Raw genomic sequence first — 9,416 nt, forward strand, 5'->3', positions numbered from 1 at the left:
ACACCAATCCTTATCCACCATTTACTACATCATTTCCTCAACTTTACATAATCTCTACAGTTGTCACCTACTCTTCTCTTCTCTCCCCTACTCAATATTTATTGTTCATACATTATATCCACTGCCTCACCCATTCCTTATCTGTTTCTGTTCGATCCACCTTTGCAACTGTCAACCACCACATTCCTGGTTCCTCTGCCCCATTCACTTCTACTCACCTTGTACATTGAGGAGCCACACAAATGCTTCAATCAATTTTTACATTTTTACCCACTCCACCCCGCCCTCCTGACCTATTCTAAAATAAGAGTAGCTCTATCGCCTTCTTTGTAGCAAGAAACCTGTTCGGCTTTGACCCCCTTCTTTCATACTTTACACCTTATCTCCTAACAAATAAACTCTTCTGTCAGGAAACATAGTCTTGCAAGCTACATGGCAACCTCATTAGTGCTGGTGATGCAAAAAAGGTACCATGTGCATGTGCTGTAAAGTGGTTAGTGTTAGGAGGGGCATCCAGCCATCGTAGGTAAAGGGGCATAATGCAGTTCTTGGATCCCTCAGATCTTCCAAACCACACCAGCATGGAACAGATATTTAATGATTATGATGATGATGTGTGTGTTTGCATATATATATATATATATATATGTTATGTTTATATGTATGTATCATACTGACAACCCCCATTTATGGTTATCACAAGTTACAGGATTTCAGTCACAGAAATTATAATATATGGCCACTTACTTTGGGATGCAGTTTGTAATTTCACCCTTGTGGGAACTCGTATGAAACCATACTTTCTTCTAAGCCAAAAATTTGTTTCTTGGCATTGTAGGTAAGATCAAACTAGTAAACAATTTGAAAAACTATAATCATGATACATGCATGTATGTTCATGTATATAAATATCACTATCCACACCACATTTAAACAACAATATAATTAACAAGAACAATATGACCATTGCTACCATCAACAAAATTCCTACCAAAACCAGTACAACCCACCACTACCGACCCACCAAATTTTGAATAACCAACTTGCAACAACAATAATAGTATCAGCATTATAGTAATGTCTGTAGCTACATATTTTGTATGTAAAACAACAGTGTAAAAGAGAGAGACAGTTTGTGTGGGTGGCTTTTGTGGCTAAAGTCAGAAGTGCAAGTAGTGTAGTATCATGAACCCGATGAACCTTCAACTAACTATAATCTTACAGTACTTCCTCTCACCTCAGTCCTTCACCCTTTTATCTTCTCATTTAAATCCTCACATAAGACACCATATTTTGCTCTTACACATAGTTCTTTTTTTGTGCTATTGTTGTGGATAATTGATTATCACCTCGGCTGTTGGATTTACCTGCAATTCAAGGTGTCTGAAAAGAAGCTATCAGGTGGAACTGAAGCTAATAGTGTAAAAAGAAACAGTAAAGGATTACATTGGATATTAAACTTGCAGTTTTAAAAGAGGCTTGATGTAGGAGAAAAGAATGTCAGCCAGATTGCGAAAGCTTTAAAGCTTTACAACATTCACAGTTTGAACAATACATGATAATGAAGAGAAAATTAGGTCAAGTAGAGACTGCTTCTCTTTTTTACTACTTATTTTTTCATAAATCTAATATATCACACTTAAATAGAACAGTTCCTGGCTGTATAGAACAAGGATCAGACTTATGATCTCTTAATGGTAATTTAAAGAAAAACAAAACAATAGTCTTTATGACAATTTGCAGTAAATGTTAAGTGAAACTTCCAATGTAAAACGATTTTTTGCTTGTAAAAGTTTTTTTCAAAAGTTTAAGAAGTACTTGAATTTGTACAACACAAAAATGACTGATGAAACAGTTGCTGCTTATACAAAGGCTGCTACTAATTATCCTTAGCAGCAGAAGAGAGCTACACGAGCAAATATACAATGCACTTTTCTGGAAAGGCATTGCCTGCTAGAACTTCTGTTTCTTGAAGAAAAAAAAAAAAACCAACACCAAAAATCACATCTGGTGCTTCTTCTGGGAGGAAATGCTGCTGGTGATACAAAATTAAATCTCCTATTTAAGTGTCACTCTGAAAATTTAAGGGCTTTCGAGAATTATGTAAAGTTTAATCTCCCCCTGACTTGCTGTTCAAATAAGGAAGCATATATAGCTAAATGCCTTTCTGAAGGGTGGTTTACAATTATTTTTTGATCTGCTGTAAGAAGGTATAATGTCACACATATTTCCAACAAAGCATTACTCCTTTTAAACAATGTACCAAGCTACTCAGAGAACTTTAATGAGTTTTCCAATAATGTGAGGATAGAATGCTTCCTCAAGAATACCTCTTTGCACCAGCAAATGGATCAAGATGTGACATCTCATTTCAATGCATACTATCAGAGAACTTTCTAATAATTTATGAAAGCAATTGAATGGGAGAATAAAGCTACTGTAAGAAACTTTTGGAGGAAGCTCAACTCAGTGGATGCTGTGGACAGCATTGCTGAATCATGGGAGGAAGTGAAACCCTAAATTTAGAACGGTGCTTGGAAAATATATGGCCAAACTGTATCTGTGGCTCTACAAGCTTTCCGTACACATAATGTCTACATCAGATTTGGAAAAAAAAGATATTGTGATACTTGCAAATGAGGATGGATTTAAAGAAGTCATTGAGGATGATGTGATTTAGTTGTTAGTGTCCCATAGACAAAGCAAGTTGAGAATATGGAAATTCCACCATCTCCACTGAAATTAACTGCAAAGAGTTGGCATTTATATTTCTCAATGATCCTAGTCATGAACATAACAAAAAATTACATGGAATTTACAATGAGCTCCTTTCTGTCACTGGGTTGTAAACAGTTTTAGATAAGTTGATGATGATGAAGTATTAGTAGATAGTATCCCTCATCCTCCCAGTAATTCTCTTTCTGCCACTAGCCCTCACACAAACATTTTTTGTAGTAAAAACATAACCTATTACAATATTACATTCTTACTTATCTTCAACTGTTTTCATGTATACATATTGTACTATGTTTAGAAATTGTTTTCATGCATCAAAGTGGTTGTGTATTTTTTGGTGGTGGTTATTTTTTCCAAAACAAAAAATTTGATAAGAATACATTATCATTTTATAATATGGAAATTAATGGGGAAAATTAATTCCACATTATATCAAACTCTTCCAATATATATATACGTACACACGCATACATATATGTACATAATTACATTTATGTGTATGTATTGATATGTGATACCCAGAAAAAGCACTCATGAAAATTGTTGAAACTGAAGTCCTTTTTGAGCAACACAATTTTCCATTTAAGTCAATACAGAATTACAGATAGTATTTATAGAATCTTGATTTACTGTCGGGTGACTTTTGGCCAATTCTCTTTCTCTCTCTCTCTCTCTCTCTCTCTCTCTCTCTATATATATATATATATATATATATATATATATATATGTATATATATATATACACACATACTTTTGCCATGATGAGGCTCCACTATTGGTGTAATTGTCAATTTTTACATATCCCCCCTCTCTCTGTTAAGTTTTGATGAATGATGATACTGGATAATACTTCTCATTTACATTTTTACCTTGATGCTTGTGCATCTGGTACCTCAGATAAAAACTGAAGTATTTTTAAAGTATATCCACATCTTTGCTTTGTACATCTTTGTATATTAGTGAGCTATTTAAAATATCTTCTCTTAAACCTTAACTTTTCTTTACTTTAAATGGAAATTGGCATTCAGTTCATATGGCTTTCAATCCCCGAGTTAGTTGCTAGACCCTCCAAGAGCTTCCAGCTATATATATCGCTGGATATCTTTTCTATCTTTGCTCTGGTAATTAGACCTTCAGTTCTTCTATTGCACTGGGACAATCCTCTTGTAACAGCATTCAATTGCCTGAAGCTCTGCTGTTAGTTTAACGCTATGTTATCTATAATTGAGAGCAGTAGCAACCAATGTTTTCTACTGGACCAACATAGTTTTCTTTTTGTTTTTTGTTCTGAATGATCTCAGAATCCAGCCAACCAGTTGCCCACACATTTCCATATTACAAATATGTCCACAGAATAATGCTTTATTATTCATGGGGATACCCAGATCACACACTGATGGTAACTCCAGGATTGCAAAACCTCTGGTCTTGTGCATTCAGATTGCAATCTATTTGTGGGCTGATGGCAGAACACTTAAAGAATTTTGAACTGCATGTTGTTTTCTTCAGCTCTCAATATATTGGGTTCAGGTCTGTCTGTAGCATTGTTATCAGGGTGCTGAGAGACTCTGCAATGAATTGATAACTCCCCAGGGACAGTCACTTGCCAAATTTTCCAACTATCCCAAGGTCATGTAATTTGTGACATATCAACATTATTAAAGGCTATGGCAAACTCAAAATATTGAATATCCACATTTAAATGATTGTGCTGCTGTCTCTCTCACCATTCATAAGGCTATAATGAGCTGTGTTAGGCTACTTTGTGGATGGAAGCCGTACTGCATGTTTAAGCCATTTGCTTTGTGATCAGCTTCTTTCTGACAATGTGTTCCATGACTTTGTTGATGTATGAGATCAGAAAGATAGTTCTGTGATTTCTAACATGTTCTACTTCCTTCATTTATGGATAGGGCACATACCTTCCTTTAACTTATTGGGATTCTGTGCTACATTCAAGACATCTCTGAAACAGCATCTGCTATTGTTTTGCCAGAGCCTTCTTATGTCTTTAACAGAATTGCTGGCAAAGCATTAGGGTCTGTTGCTAAGTTCAAGTCTATCTCATCATTAGAAAATATTACATACTCCTCTTTTATGTTACACAATCAATAGATTCCTCTTCACTGTGTAGAGCTGCACTTTTGAAGAACTATTCAGGCTTGTTTAGCTGCATATCTTTCACTAGAGAATTGAATACAATTTAGAATTGTTTTTGTATTTAACTTACTCTTTCCAGGTCTTCAGTTAATTTTCTTCAGTGGTGTTCTCTTGCAAAGCTCTAGAGCAGATTTTTTTGTGCAAGGGCTTGGAGTTTTTTTTATATATTTCCACTATCTTGTTTTTTTTTTCCTTCCTCCTTTCTTTTTCATAAGAGAGCCTGAGTTTGTCTTTGATTTATAAAAATACTTTTTTGGAAGTGCAACTCCAAACTCTTAAATTAAATGATTTAGGATCTCTTATTGAACTAATTTTCTGTCAGCTTTGTACAAGTTTATGCTGGACAGGGTTCAGGTGCTTCCTGTGTGATATCTTCAATTTGCTTTGGGCCATACATTGTTAGTTTATTAAGTTATATAAGAAAATCTCATTGGTGTCACCTTCATTTTGTGGACGACTTCCATGTTATTAGTAAAGCAATGATCCAAGATGTTGTTGCTCTTGGTCAGGCACAACATTGTCTTCCTTGAGCATCATTTTAGTGTGATCAAGTTGTATTTTTGCTTGATTTTGCTCTTGGCATGACATTCCTGAGATTACATCACCTTCAAGCCATTTGATATAAGAGTAAATTGAAACCACACCACAGATGTACATAGATGTGTTGATCTAGTTTCGTTAGTGCCTTTTTTATTATTCTAACGTTTTCCTTAAATTTACCTTCATGACTTAAGGAGTCCTTGAATGATGTGATATACATATCACATCAATTTGCTTCATGTGTACTATTATTTGTGAACCACAGACCATTTGAATATAACAAGATTAATGATATGACATCTTCATTGTTGTACATTGCGACTCCACCATTATTTCTTTTTTCCTGTCTATATAAACCAACCATTCTTTGGTCTCTGTATCGCTGCATCAACTGTGTGTATATATCTATAGACGTGTAGTATATGAGTGCATATGTATATTTTTGTGATTACTGATACGTATATGTGTGTGTTATACAGATATGTGTTATATATAAGGTCCTTTGGGATCCAACCACAAACTTATGGATGGAATGATGGTTTTTATTAGCAAACCCTAAACTGTCGCTACTGCATAGTACTAAAAGTTCCACTGTCCCTCTGCTGTAACAGCTTCAGTTTCAATGAAGAGCCCACATTTTTCTACATTACCGGAAAGTCCTAAAGATCTACAGTGATAGTTGTGGACGTTTTCAAGAGACAGATAAAAACGTCTTAGATGCCAGATGGACCTGTGACATGGCATGAAACCGAAATGAGGGTGGCAATGTCCCCCACTCTCAGAGAAATGAAATGAATTAAAAATCACTCCAATGGTTGTGCTCCATCAAGGCCACGACCCCTAGCTAGAACTGGTAAAAGCTCTGTGTGTTTGTGTGTTTGTCTTTCATTCCTCCGGGGTCCATGATTCGACTGGCCCCCTCCTCGTAAGATTGCTGGCCTTGTATCAAAATTTGAAACCATTATTATTACTGTCATCATCATCATCTCTCTCTACTTACAAGACTAATGTTATTTATCCCTCGTTTACTTTTAATATTTTTTCTCATTCCCACGTATCTAGATGTTGTCTATTGTCATGTCTATAAATGTAATAAAGAATGTCTCGCACATTGCCCACACTATAATTAAGAAATAGAGCTCACTAATCGCACATAATAATAAGTATGGAATATCTCGCACATCGCACATAATAAATAAGGAATATCGCTCACACACCGCACACATATAATAATAATAAGTAAATGGAGAACGCGATGAGGATGGTAAGAGGAAAGCAGCTCTGATCCGGGTGAGTAATGGGATATGGTAGAAATATGGCTGCCACTGGTTGTTGTGTGTGCCATTATGTCTATATCTACTATACTCTTACAGATAAATTATATTTTCTATACGAAGCAGATTTTATATATATATATATATATATATATATATTTATATATTTATTGCATCGAGTCAATATGCCGTCTACGCTGGTGCCCACTCTGCTAGAAATAGAAACCAAAATCTGCTGCCTGATATTACAAAGTCTATCGGCCTAAAAAGGAGAGAAAATGACGTTAGATAATGTGCTCTGGAATACCGTCTGCTTCAGAAGAATAAAAATGTAGGATGGTCACGGTTGAAAGGCCATTCGTCATGCATCTTGCTCATGACCTGGTGTTAAAACAGCAACCTAGTTTCAGATCTATCTATCTATCTATCTATCTATTTATTCGCGCGCGCACGCACATACACACACACACACATTATGTATATAATGCGCGCACACACGCATCCGTGTTCTTTTGTCTCTTTATTATTTTTAGAAATGTCTATGTACCAATTCCTTCTCTGTCTCTTTCTAATTTTATTGAAGGTCTTGTTTACCACCATTTTTTTACATATCTCTCCCTCCCTCCCTCTCTCTTTCTGCCTCTCTATATTTATTGTTTCCTCTCACAATCCTCTCTCTCTATGCTCATCACTTTTCTTCTGCCTTTCCTTTTAAATCTTCCCATATTATTTCACCAATCTTCCGGTTAACGACGATCCACCGATTCTACAAGTTAGTAATAGAGATGTATATAAATCATGTCTGATGTATAAACGTGTGTGTATTTGTGTCAATACCAATATATATACATATACATGTGTGTGAATATATATATGTATTTGTGTGCATGTACATATATTTATGTATGTATGTGGATGTGTTAGCCCGCCTTTCCAAACTAATAATAATATTCCATGTCTCATATAAATGTCTGAAGAATCAGCCGATTACACTTGAATGTTTTTTTTATTTTACCCCATTTTCCGTCTCTTATTCCTTCAATTAAACCAAGTAAATTAAGATTATATCCCCAACGTCTGGGAACTAGATGGACGTAACCATCATTTCTTTGGTGTTTTCGCCCAAGCAAATTGTCAGCCCGTGTTTTCTTTCCCCAAATTTATTTTAACATTTCTGACATCTCTCCGCTCGTTCGTCAAATTCTTCTTTCTCTCCACAATAATGATATTCCAGTGAATTAAGAGGCAAAGTTGTGTAGGTGTTCGGTTGAAGAGTTTTATACCTATTGCTTCCGCAACAACACGGATTTTAGAATCTTTTTAGCTGCTTCATTACGATGTTGATACATAGGGCTTAATAGGGACTTTCGGTCCTATTTCAATCGGGCTTGTACACATAGATAGATAGATAGGTAAATAGATAGATAGATAGATACTTAGATAGATAGATAGATAGATAGATACTTAGATAGATAGATATGTGTATATAATTTCGGTATGAACCTAGGGGTTTACTTTATTAAGGTCATCCACAGGTATTGGCTATCAGATAAGACAGTAATCTGGAAATTGTTTTACCAAACATATCTGAAAATTCAAATAGCCGTAGTTTTTATTATGACAAACAAGAGTGGAGTGAGCAAATCTTTACTTCATCAATTACAAAACACTTTCTCATTCCGTTCTTCCTTGTCATTAATAATGTGTGTGTGTATGTTCTGTGTGTAGAAGATAGATAGATGTACAGACACGCATACGCACAAAATAAATTATCTCAATAATGACGTTTTAAATAACCTAATTGAAAATGATTTTCGTGTGTGTGTGTGTGTGTGTGTGTACACTTTGATTCTTTGTCGGAATATTTCTTGTGTATGTGTAGATGTTACTCCTGAACAATGTTGCACTCGGATCAGTCTTACAAGCTAAAACTCTGAGTGGGAATTTAACTCGAGTGCGTGTCCGTGTGAAAACCTAGAAATTCCTTGTTGCCTTAAATTACTCCGGTTTAGTGTCAGAATCCAATACATTTTGGATGTGTGTATGTCATTAATTAATGGCCTTCCAAAGGCAACTTGAAATTTTACTCTAGCTTTTCTTTCTATTCCAATTTATTATTTTAAATCTCCTTTCTTCGACAACGTTAAACAGCATGTATGTATATATATTTATATACACACACTAACACGTGTGTATGCATGTGTGTGTAATATATATATATGTGTGTGTGTGTGTGTGTGTGAGAGAGAGAGAGAGAGAAATATACACAAACACACACGCACATACATCTATCGTTTCTAGCATTCCACCATCTTTGTACTATACTGTTGTATTTCGCACCAATTTCTTTGTTGATATCCTACATTTTCACTTTCATTTCGTTATTTTAACAAATATTAATCGCCACGTCTTGTTATCTTTACTCGTTAACACTAAGCCTTTCTAACTGTGAACGTGGGCAGATATATAAATAATAATATATGATGTCTTGGTAGGGAGGAAATGGTTTTTCTGTGTTGGAATTTTCGATTCCGCTTCATCTCGGAAAGCTTTCTCTCTGGATATGTTTACTGAGCTGCTAAAAATGATGCAATTCTGTGTCTAATGCGGAGGAGGAGAACAGTAGAAAAGTGTTTGGTGCTTTTGTCGTATTGCATTATGCCGCAGATCAAACCATTTTCTTCCTGACCTATTCCGCTTCTATGG

The 9,416-nt window shown here is 35.3% G+C and overlaps 1 protein-coding gene across 16 annotated transcripts in view; it reads left to right on the forward strand.

Annotated features, from left to right (window-relative positions):
- LOC106883701 (plasma membrane calcium-transporting ATPase 2) overlaps positions 1-9,416 on the forward strand; it is a 319,550-nt gene that overhangs the window by 6,553 nt on the left and 303,581 nt on the right. The window contains exon 1 of one of the 16 annotated variants that reach the window (XM_052971726.1): positions 6,705-6,726. The exons of 13 other annotated variants lie outside the window; for them this stretch is intronic. The gene's annotated coding sequence lies outside the window, so the exon portion shown is untranslated. Of the gene's footprint in view, positions 1-6,704; positions 6,727-7,425; positions 7,483-9,416 lie in introns of those variants that run through there. 2 more of the 16 variants (XM_052971723.1, XM_052971722.1) reach the window with 2 other exon arrangements.

Source organism: Octopus bimaculoides, chromosome 11 (genome assembly GCF_001194135.2).
Source record: "Octopus bimaculoides isolate UCB-OBI-ISO-001 chromosome 11, ASM119413v2, whole genome shotgun sequence".
In the NCBI taxonomy this organism is placed as follows: Eukaryota; Metazoa; Mollusca; class Cephalopoda; order Octopoda; family Octopodidae; genus Octopus; species Octopus bimaculoides.